Here is a 12673-nt window from a genome sequence, read left to right as displayed (position 1 = left end):
AGCAAACCTGGAAGTAAAATGAACAGATTGTATCCAATGCTATATTCACTTCTCAGGAGGAAGAGATTGAGATATGCATACAGGATTCATTCAGAAATAGAAATATAATAAACCGATTTCACTATTAACAGAAATATAATTTTTAATTACTTTAAACTAGAATGATTAAATCTTCATACTTATAAAATAGTTTTACAGGATCAAAGTTCATTATCACTCAAGGGTTAACATCTTTAATGGTTCTTATCATGAGGGCGGTGCATAAAATATTGATGTCTTCATCAATCTACAATTTGTATTGGTGGCATCTGTGAAGATTGTTACTGTGCAGCCTATGAGTGGTTCTGAAGTCACAATACATGTAGATAAAATGTAATTTATTTGCACGTTCCTCCAGGATGGATTTACCATCAAAGGCTGAGGATGGATTTTCATTCAATAGCCCAAACCTACTATAACCCCTGCTGTTAATCTTATCTGGTTTAATCTGATGGAAGGAACTCAGGACAATACTTTTCTCTTAGTGAGTCCATAGCTTTAATTATCTCGTAGACCAGTAAGACTGTACTAGGTGTCACAGTGGTGCAGTTGATAGAGCTGCTGTCTCACAGTGCTAGAGATCCTGATCTCGGGTGCTGTCCATATGGAGTTTGCATGTTGTCCCTGTGATTCCTTGGGTTTCCTCCTGATGCTCCGGTTTCCTCCCACATCCCAAAGATGTACAGATTTGTAGGTTAATTAGTCTCTGGAAATTACCCCTACTGTGTAGAGAGTGGATACGAAATTAGGATAACAGGGAACTAGCGTGAACGGGTGATTAATTTGTTTAGTTTAGAAATACAGCATGGAAACAGGCCCTTCGGTCCACCAAGTCTGCACTGACCAGCGATCCCCACATATTAACACTAATCTATACACATTAGAGACAATTTAAACTTATACCAAGCCAATTAACCTACAAATCTGTGTGTCTTTGGAGTGTGGGAGGAAACTGAAGATCTCAGAGATAACCCACGCGGTCACAGGGAGAATGTACAAACTCAGTACAGACAGTACCCATAGTACGGTTTGAACACAAGTGCCAGGCACTGCAAGCGCTGTATGGCAGCAACTGTACCGCTGCGCCACCGTGCCGCCAATTGTCGGCATGGATTGGTGGGCAAAAAGGACAATTTCCATGCTGTATCTCTAAGTACTTTTAATTAGCATTAACTTTGTCACATAAACTACTGAAAAACATATTTCCAGTATTGGCAGGTCATAACAGCCATGACGTGTCATGACCTTCCATGCTTTGTTCTGTCCCTCTACTCTTCCAGCTTTCTTTCCCTCCATCCCTGCAATCAGTCTGAAGAAAGACACAACCCGAAACATTACCTATCCATGTTCTCCATGGATGCTGCCAGACCCGCTGAGTTACCCAGCATTGTGTGTCTTTCCTTGGTACTCCAGCATCTGCCGTTCCTTGTTTCTAAATCTTTACTATGATGGTGTGATGAGAAAAATTGGTGCGAAGTTGGCTAACACAATGTTGTAGCATTAACAAGGAGCCAACACCAACAAATGCTCTTGGAAACAAGTTTGCCAAAATGACGGAGAATAAATACTTCAGCTCTGCATACGAAAGTGAGCAATGATGAGGATACAGAGTTAGAAGAGAAAAAGACAGGTTTAGTGAATGGAAAAGCGGATGGTAGATGGAGGATATTGTTGAAAATAAGAGGCTATTCATTTTGAGTGGGAAATAAACATGCTGATACAACAAGCAATTAGGTCAGTCCGAAATGGAAAATCCATTGGGTTTAGAGGCTGATGGTGCTGAAGGTGAGTATGTGAAATCCTAACTGGGAGGGAGAGGAAGGAGTAAAAGAGCAGGCATGTAAGAAATATAAGAATTATTCATTGTGTTTTATGGTGGAGGGAAATCCCTAATTGAATTAAAAAATAAAGACATTAGAAGAACTACATACAATCTGCTGGAGGAATGCAACCATCAAGCAAGTGGATGGAGAGGAATGATCGATATTTTGATTCAAAACCCAGTACCAAATTCCAATGCAAGATTTTAATCTGAAAGATCGATAATTTATTTCTCCCCAATTGATGCTGCTCAGACTTGATGTGTTCTTCCAGCAGATTATTAGTTGTTCCAGATTCCAGTATCTGCAGTTTCTAGTGACTCTATTGGAGAAGGAGTTTGGAGTCAAAGGATCAGATGGACAGAGATGGAGCAAATGGAAGCGAGTTCCTTAAGAAATCTGAGTAGACAAAGTGTAAAGTCACCCATTGGAAATAAGTGCTGGAGAATTTGGGAGAGGGGGTGGATGAGGGGGGGGGAGAGATTAAGTGGGGGAAGGTAGGGAGCATGATTTGAAATTGGAGAATATAATATTCATAGTTAGGTTGGTTTGTACCCACCCCTCTCTTATGACCTCCTCCCAGTTGGCCACACACAATTTTCCCATCATCTCCCTCGACCCAGTCACCCTGTTCCTTTCTCCTCCTCTGAATGATCATCTCCCATCCCCATGAGAAAGTCAGAACTGATTGAAGATTGAATAATGACAGAATGTAGACAAAAATGCTAGAGAAACTCGGCGGGTGAGGCAGCATCTATGGAGCGAAGGAAATAACCATATAGGCAACATTTTGGGACGAGATCCTTCTTCAGACTGATGGGGGGGGGGGGAGGGTAGAAGAAAGGAAGAGGCGGAGACAGTGGGCTGTGGGAGAGCTGGGAAGGGGAAGGGAAAGAAAGAGAAAGCAGGGACTACCTGAAATTGGAGAAGTCAATGTTCATACCGCTGCGGTGTAAACTACCCAAGTGAAATATGAAGTGCTGCTCCTCCAATTTACGGTGGGCCTCACTCTGGCCATGAAGGAGGCCCAGGACAGAAAGGTCAGATTCGGAATGGGAGGGGGAGTTGAAGTGCTGAGCCACTGGGAGATCAGGTTTGTTATTGTGAACCGAGCGAAGGTGTTGGGCGAAGCGATCGCCAAGCCTACGCTTGGTCTCACCGATGTAGAGCAGCTGACACCTAGAGCAGTGGATGCAATAGATGAGGTTGGAGGCGGTGCAGGTGAACCTCTGCCACACTTGGAAAGACTGCTTGGGTCCTTGGATGGAGTCGAGGGGGGATGTTAAAGCGACAAGTGTAGCATTTCCTGTGGTTGCAAGGGAAAGTGCCATGAGAGGGGATGATTTGGGTGGGAAGGGACGAATTGACCAGGGAGTTATGGAGGGAATGGTCTCTGCGGAAATCCAAGAGGGGAGGTGAAGGGAAGATGTGGCCAGTGGTGGGATCCCGTTGGAAGGTGGCGAAAATGTTGGAGGTTTATTTGTTGTATGTGACAGCTGATAGGGTGGAAGGTGAGGACAAGGGGGACTCTGCCCTTGTTACGAGTGGGGGGATGGGGAGTGAGAGCAGAGTTACAGGGTATAGAAGAGAACCTGGTGAGAGCCTCATCTATAGTAGAAGAGGGGAATCCCTGTTCCCTGAAGAATGAGGACATCTCTGATGCCCTGGTTTGGAACATCCCATCCTAGGTGCAGCTGTGGCGTAGATGGAGGAATTGAGAGTAGGGGATGGAGTCCTTACAGGGAGCAGGGTGGGAAGAAGTGTAGTCCAGAAAGCCATGGGAGTCAATGGGTTTATAGTAGATTTCAGTCAGTAGCCTGTCACCTGCGATGGAGATAGTGAGGTCTAGAAACAGTAGGGAGATGTCGGAAATGGTCCAAGTGTATTTGAGTGCTGGATGGAAGTTAGTGGTGAAATGGATGAAGTCAGTGAGCATGGGTGCAGGAGGTAGCATCAATGCAGTATTTGAATCTAGCGGAGGTAGAGTTCGGGGATAGGTCCATGGTACGCCTCGAACAAGGATTGTTCGACGTATCCTACAAAGAGGCAAGCATAGCTTGGGCCCATGCGCGTGCCCATAAGTTTGGAGGAAATGGGAGCAGTCAAACGAAAAGTTGTTAAGGGTAAGGAACAGCTTCGCTATGCGGAGGAGTGTATCAGTAGACGGGGATTGGTTGGTTCTGTGGTCGAAGAAGAAACGGAACGCTTTAAGACCCTCCTGGTGGGGGATAGAGGTGTAGAGTGACTGGACATTCATGGTGAAGATGAGGGAATGGTGGCCTAGAAAACTGAAGTCATGGAGTCTATCTTGCCTATCTTGAAGATTGAACGATGATCTTATTACTACAGATTATTTAGACACCAGATTCCTTTATCCTGTTTTGTTTTCCAACTTCTGGAGCTTTTTCTGAACTGGTCCAGATATTACACTAACATTATATAAATAGCACTATATGGTATTTATGCCGAAAGAGCCCCATCTTTTCTTATTGAAAGTACACAAGTGCTCCAGGAGACTTTTTTGTATTCCCCCTTAATCTGATCCAGTCTTACTCGATGCTATGTCGTACTCTTGTGCTACTTGACTCAGAATCTTTTGCGCACCTGGCTCTCCTTTTAAGCCATCTTCACATAATATAGCAAATATTATACCCTCTTTGCCCAGTCACAAGGAAACTATCTGAAGAGTTGGAACCCATTCAGCTGGTACGTCCCCACTTCCTCATTACTGATCCCTGTGTCCCAAGAAATTGATGTCTTTCCTCCTGCACCATCTCTACAACTGGACATCCCTTCCTTTGAGTTGCTGAAATTTCTTCCTTTCTCTTTCAGCCTTTAGTTTTATTTTTCCTGCCACTTGCTTTATCACCCATGTAGGCAAGCTAGGAAAACACTATGTTCATGCAATAAGATTGGTATGAATGAATGCATGGAACATGTTCCCTGGTGCCAGATCTGGGATGTAATCTTTGGAAATGAGACAGATTGTCAATACAAGAGACCTGGGGGGCAAGTTTTAATGGAATGGCTGAGTTTATGGCTATGTGTTGCTTTTTTTTTAAGAACTGCTGAAGTTTTATATACTTAAGATGTTATAAATTATTTTGATGGCTTTTGTTGGGCTGGTTGGAGAAACAACAAGAATGCTTGAAAGGCTTGAACCTTTGCGTAGGTATTTGACTTAATTTTAGTGACTGGGAAATATTTGAGAGTTAGAATAATAAATATTTAAGTGATCCTACCTTGTAAAGTAAAGGTGAAATTTGAGTTAATCAGCTTACATGTTCCATTTTCCAAAAGAATGGCCTAGATTTTTCACTCAGTAATGAGGAACTACTTTCACCAGGCAAACAGATGTTCAGAGACTTGTTGTGAGCTACATTTGCAGATCCACTGTGAGAACCAGCATGGCTCTCTCTGCAGGAGGTCTGAAGCATTTGATAACGGGACAAGCACCCTGAGTTTCTTCATCCAATCACTGAAGGATGCAGTTAACACAACTGGAAGCAAGATCATTTATTGAAGCAGCATATATAGCTGGGATCAAGGGAGAGTGATAAAAAAACAACAAAAATTGCCTTTTATGAAGGAACATGCCTCTGTGCTTGTAAAATAAAATTGTTTATGCCAAAAGAAGTTGTTCGGCAGTAAGTATCACTTATTATGACATTTAAAAATTCATTAATTCTTGAATATAATGGCCTAACTTCATCCATAACTTGAATATGGAATCACGTGACCCAAATCACACGTTTGCAGCTGTTTTGAAACTGAGTCTATCCACAAGGATACTGTGGTAGAGTAATGTATCTCTGACAACAACTACTGGGCGGCTGCATTTCTCTATTTGCTTGTTCAGAAGTTGCTGTCAGATTGATCTATAATAAACAGAGATGCTGAAAATTCTGAATCGTGTTCACCTTCATTGGTTCCTGTTTCTCTTCTTTTTTTTTTGATAAGACATTTACCTTTTTTTTCACAACTACATATCTTTCCTCTGTGAATGTCCAGTTTATTTATTCAACAGTAATCCCACCTCCTTCATTTCAGATGCTGCCATGGTAACATATTTATCTTCCAAGAAATTCAGGGCATCTCAAACCCATACTTCTCATCACATCCTGAGATCCACACTTAATGCCGTGGTCAGCACGTACATCATCTTGACCTCTCGCTCCAGTAACACCAACAACAAGGCAGCCTCAAAGCCATCGTTACCCGTGGTTTCACTTCATTCTTAGCTGGAGGATTGAGAGTAGGCTGATCCAATCGTAGTTACCAAGTGGGATTTATCCTGTTTCTTGTAAACAATGACTGGCAGTTTTTTTAAACGGCGTCCAAGGATTCTCTCATCCTCCATCTTCCAAAGTCCACAATCAGTTCTTTGGTCTTATTGGCATTGACAATAGACAATAGATAATAGGTGCAGGAGTAGGCCATTTAGCCCATGAGAGCCAGGTTGTTGTGTTGGCACCAATTTGGTCAGTTGATTGATCTCACTTCTATACTCTGACTCATCACCATCTGTAATTCGTCCAACAATGATGGTTTCGTCAGTGAACTTGAAGGAATTCGCACTGGACAACATGGGTTGTGAGAAAAAATTAACCTATTTCAATTTTCAACATCAGCTGCACCAGTGTTAAGGGGATGGCACAAGGCTCACTATGGAATCAATTCATGTTTGTAAACTCGAACCTGAACTTGCTGAGAAAAATTATTACATTGTTTTCTTCCAGTATCTATTCAGGGAACAATAATGAATTGTCCTTGATGGCAAACATTTAGTATTTTCATTAATGATCTGGAAAAAGTCATAAAATCAAGAAATAACAAATTTTGTATTCCATTTAACACTGCAGGGTAAAACTAATATTGGCCACCCATTCTTCTTACATGCCAATGCCAAGGTCTCTTCATTTGAATCTGACCTCTTAGGCTTGCTAATCATACCTGAATTATCTGGAGAAAAAATCTTGATATCTGAACCTTGTCAACATCGAGTATTTTTGTTAAATAATAGAACAGTATAAAATTGCTTTTGTTGAGTAAATGTTTTTTTCTGCTGCAATAAGTATCTTGCACAAAGAAAAGTGGTCGTGATTATTGGTTCTCATATTTCCTTCTCGTGCAACTCCATTGCCTGAGGAGTAGTAGAAGTGGGACTGCTGACTGCATTGAAGATGTCTCTGGATGGGCACCTGATCCGCTTTGGCACAGAATAATATGGGTCATGTGCTGGGAGATGAGATTAGTATGGATGGGTGTTCACTGGTTGGAGTGGTTGTGGAGGGTGGAATGGCCTGTTTCCATGCTGAACATCTATCTATCTATCTATCTATCTATCTATCTATCTATCTATCTATCTATCTATCTATCTATCTATCTACCTATCTACCTTTGGTTTTGAAAGGGCTAAAGTGAGCTGCCTTGCCTAATTAGAGCTGCCTTGCCTTCTATATAATTAAAAGTCTAATCTTGACCACTTCCTGTTTGCGCTTTATATTGATTTTAGATAAAACGCTACCACGTACGGCTGTGATTTTTGGCCATCTTACTCTAGGTCCCGCTCCGCTCATCGGGTGCCGAGGATTTTTCCCATCGATGAAAAGTAAAAGAGTTATTCATGTTTTAAAAATGTTGAGATTCTCTCTCCTGTCAATCACGCCATGAAGGCCACGCTCCTTCTGGTGGGAGGGTGGGAGGGATTATAAAACCCGGAAGTGTGGGCGTGGCTCAGTCTCTGCAAGATGGGGGAGGGAGAGGTCACGACTCGCTGTCTTTAGTGGCCTTGCACCCTGCTTGAAATGGTATGAATCTGCACTTGAATTTGGTGCCCTTGCACCCTGCTTGAAATGGAATTTCAAGGAATAGCCGCGAGTCAACTGCGAGCCCACCAGCCATGAGTGAATGAGCTGTCAGCACAACGGGCTTGAGTGACTGAGCCGTCAGCCCAATAATCCATTTGGCCCACAATGTCCATACTAGCCCTCTGGAAACCAGTCCCTTCAGTGCATAACACCCATACTACATGTGTGAAATGTTTAAGTTTTATGTGCGATGCTCCGGTATTCCCTGGGAAACGTCTTCTCATTTTGCACTGTACAATTGTTGCTTTGCAAGATGACAATAAAGGTTGATTGATTGATTGATACAGTACTAGAGCTCCAGAGCTGGTTGGAAGCTTGACATCTTGTATAAAGTGACTTCAGACACCTCAATCCGCTCTCCACTATCTACGCAGCACTAATCAGGAGTGTAAAGGCACTCAAAAAGGAAGCATCATTATTAATTTGAGTAAGGACATTCTTGCTATTGAGGGAGTGCAGCGTAGATTTACAAGGTTAATTCCCGGGTTGGCGGCTCTGTCATATGCTGAGAAAATGGACCGCCTGGGCTAGTATACTCTGGAGTTCAGAAGGGTGAGAGGGGATCTTATTGAAACATATAAGATTACTAGATTGTGGGACCCATTGGGTCCCATGTTCACACGGGAGGGCTGGTCCCCCAATGCAATATTCCACCTGTCCACCAATTCCAATATTGGTGGCAAGTGGGGGGAGGGGGGTGCTTTCTGGAGCGCTAGTATGGGTGTTGTGGGCTGAAGGGACTGGTTTCCAGAGGGCTAGTATAGACATTGTGGGCCGAATGTATTTTTGGGATGGCGGCTCAGTCACTCAAGCCTGATGTGCTGGCAGCTCACTCACGGCTCGTGGGCTGGCAGTTGACTCACGGCTATTCCTTGAAATTCCATTTCAAGCAGGGTGCAAGGCCAGCAAATTCAAATGCAGTTTCCTACCACTTCAAGCAGGTTGCAAGGCCACCGAATTCAAGTGCAGTTTACTACCACTTCAAGCAGGGTGCAAGGCCACCGAATTCAAGTGCAGTTTCTGACCACTTCAAGCAGGGTGCAAGGCCACCAAATTCAAGTGCAGTTTCCTTCCACTTCACGCAGGGTGCAAGGCCACCAAACTCAAGTGCAGTTTCCTACCACTTCAAGCAGGGTGCAGGGCCACCAAACTCAAGTGCAGCTTCCTACCACTACAAGCAGGGTGCAAGACCACCAAACTCAAGAGCAGTTTCATGCCATTTCAAGCATGGTGCAAGGCCACCAAATTCATGCAGTTTCATGCCATTTCAAGCAGGGTGCAAGGCCACCAAATGCAAGTGCAGTTTCATGACATTTCAAGCAGGGTGCAAGGCCACCAAATTCAAGTGCAGTTTCATGCCATTTCAAGCAGGGTGCAAGGCCACCAAATTCAAGTGCAATTTCATACCATTTCATGCAGGGTGCAAGGCCACCACATTCAAATGCAGTTTCATACCATTTCAAGCAGGGTGAAACCACTATAAAACCACACAAAACATGACATAAACACCACATAGACACCGCACTCACAGTCAGTAGACATTCAGTGTGTTCAGTTGATTCACAGCTCAGACAGAATCGTGACCTCTCCCATTCACTTCCCCCATCTTGCAGAGACTGAGCCACACCCACACTTCTGGGTTTTATAATCCGTCCCCCTCCCACTGGAGGCCTTCATGGCGTGATTGACAAGAGAGAGATTCTCAACATTTTTAAAACACTAATAACACTTTTATTTTTCATTGATGGGAAGAATCCTCTGCACCTGATGAGCGGAAGGGGACTGAGTAAGACGGCCAAAAATCACAGCCGTAAGTGGTAGCGTTTTATCTAAAATCAATATACAGTCCAAACAGGAGGTTGTCCAGTTTAGACTTTTAATCATTGCTTTTGTTCAAACCAACCACAACCAACCATTTGCTGTGTTTTAGTTCAAAACAACCACCACCAACCATTTGCTGTGCTTCAGTTCAAACCAACCACCACCAACCATTTTCTGTGCTTCAGGTCAAACCAACCATTTGCTGAGCTGCAGGTCAAACCAACCACCACCAACCATTTGCCGTGCTTTAGTTCAAACCAACCACATTTTCATTTTCAATCCACATTAAGGGCACTCAAGGTCAGTTAAACCACACTCACAGTTTAGTAGACATATGTTCAGTGTTATTCACAGCTCATACTGAGAGACGTGACCCTCTCGTTTCCACCATCTTGCAGAAACTGACTGAGGCACTCAACACTTCCGGGTTTTATAGTCCCTCCGGAAGGGGCGTGGCCTTCAGGAGAGCGAATCTCAACATTTTTTAAACACTAATAACTCTTTTATTTTTCATCAATGGGAAAAATCCTCTTGTCCTGCACAGCGGAGGGGGACTCTGAGTTAGATGGCCAAAAATCACAGCCGTATGTGGCAGCGTTTTTTCTAAAATCAATATACAGAACACCAGGAAGTGGTCAAGATCAGACTTTTAGTAATATAGATTAAGGGTTTGGACACGATAGAGGCAGGAAACATGTTCCTGATGTTGGGGGAGTCCAGAACCAGAGGTTAAGAATAAGGGTTAGAACGGAGACCAGGAAACACTTTTTCTCACAGAGAGTTGTGAGTCTGTGGAATTCTCTGCCTCAGAGGGTGGTGGAGGCTGGTTCTCTGGATACTTTCCAGAGAGAGCTAGATATGGCTCTTAAAGATAGTGGAGTCAGGGGATATGAGGAGAAGGCAGGAACAGGGTACTGATTGGCGATGATTAGCCATGATGACATTGAATGACGGTGCTGGCTCGAAGGGCCGAATGGCCTATCCCTGCACCTATTGTCTATTGTCTATTGTCTATTATTCCTCTCTGAGATGCTCAATGCCCTAACTTGCAAATATATTCACCATTCATCTTCACTGAATTTAATTCCTGGAACTCGTTGTCCAAGAGCACTGTGGATGTATCTTCACCAGAATAATCATGGTGGGTCAAGAAGACAACTCAATACTCTTCATGGGCAACTAGAGATGGGTAATAGATGCTTGTCTCCCAGCTATAAATACTTCTCATAAATTAGTAAAAGATTTCTCACTAATTAGACTGCATCATAAGGTGAAGATTTACTCTTAAGAAAACATCAGCTTCAAAAAAACACAAAACAAATGAGCTTCAGTTACCATTTCTACATATAACAGCGATACAGCGATTGTGCAGTTCTGGTTGTCCAGCTATAAGAAGGATGTCATTAAGCTTAAAAGATTCACAACAATGTTACTGGGGCTGGAGGATTGAGTTATAAAGTGAGACTGGCCAGGTTAGGTTTCTTTTCTCTGGTGCTTTGGTGGCTGAGGGGTGACTCTACAGACATATAAATTCATGGGAGCCATAGATATGATGGATGGTCACAGTATCTTCCCCATGGTAGGGGAGTCTAAAACGAGGGAACATTGATTTAAGGTGAGAGGGCAAAAATATTAAGTGGCAACTTTTTCCACCCAGAAGGTAGTAGGTACATGGAACGAGCTGCCAAAGGAGTGGAAGAGGTGCGTACAATTACAATATTTAACATATATTTAGACATATACATGGAGAGGAAAGGTTTTGAATGATGTGGGGCAAGTGTAGGCAAGTGTAACTAGCTTTAGTATTTTGCAACAACGTTACTAGACGTAGAGGCTAATTGCAAGAGCAAATGCACCCAATCTTGGGAAATATAAGAATCAATTCAAACCATTGCAAACCATTACAAAGGATGAATCTTCTCAGATATCTATTGTGAAAGTTGCCTCTGGACAATAATAAGGCTAGGGTGGTTTGAAATATAAGCTTCTCCTTTTATTTATCTATGTTTACTTGTCATTTTCATGAATTGCATTAGTGTACTTGGAACAATACAGCTGTCATACTCAATTACAGTTGCCACAACATGGAGTAAGTAGGCTTGATAGGGACATAGTGGGTTTTTCTATTTGCTTCAATTTATTTACCTCCAGTATTTTTTTTTACTATTATGTAATCTTTTCACGGAGATCTGAAATGACTGACGACAAATATTCTCCCTTTTACTGCTTATCTGTGGATCTGGATAAATGCAGCTCATCAATATCAATGAAATGTAATAACAAGCTAGATCAAAGAAAATTACAAAGTTGCCTTTCCACTTCAAGTAACTTTGATTTCATGAATGCACCAAACAGGGTTTAACTGTGTGGACTTTGTAAGCTGCTAAAATCCAAATAAAAATGTTGCTGGACAGGGTTCTGTAACACAATTTCTTACAGTGTTGCAGACAATAAATGTTCTAGCCTCTTCTTGTATAAAAAATCATGCCCATAAATACCATGAATCGTAGCTCTAAAACCAAGTATAATGGTGCAATAACTTATCTGAATAATTCCTTCCATCTCAGGTGCTATTAAAGCAGTAGTTTCCAAAGGGACCTGTTTCTGAAAATTAGATGGTGCTTTGCATTCATGTGGTACCTGGAATAATGAGACAGGCAGGCTTCTCACTTCTTTGTGGCTCAATTTAATGTTGTGGTGTCGGTAGCAAGGATTTGAGGCAGGAACTCCTTCAAAACAGCTGGCTGGCAATACCAGCCAAATGCAATGATACATGACTGATTGGTTTATCGGGGAATAAACTATCGTTGCCTCTCATGGTGGACTCCAGCTCCGACAAAGACTTCTAATTTAATTAAAGTTTGCATAGGCCTTCCCCCTACAACACCCATGCAAATATTATCATGTATTTGCATTCCACTTTTGTAACAATATGCATTATTTCCCCAAAATAAAAATGAAGCGAATGATTGACACCACCTGGACGTTTTCTGGCTTGTTTCCAGAACATTGATTAAGTATTTTGTACATTCCTTCTACTTCACCCTCAGCGTCCTTTCAGAGCAGTACCAGAGGATGTTGTGGGAATGCAGCAGGTGTGAGAGGTGTGTTGAGAACGTTTTT

The sequence above is a fragment of the Amblyraja radiata genome, chromosome 3, assembly GCF_010909765.2.
Source record: "Amblyraja radiata isolate CabotCenter1 chromosome 3, sAmbRad1.1.pri, whole genome shotgun sequence".
Taxonomy (NCBI): domain Eukaryota; kingdom Metazoa; phylum Chordata; class Chondrichthyes; order Rajiformes; family Rajidae; genus Amblyraja; species Amblyraja radiata.
This window is presented reverse-complemented; position numbering follows the sequence as displayed.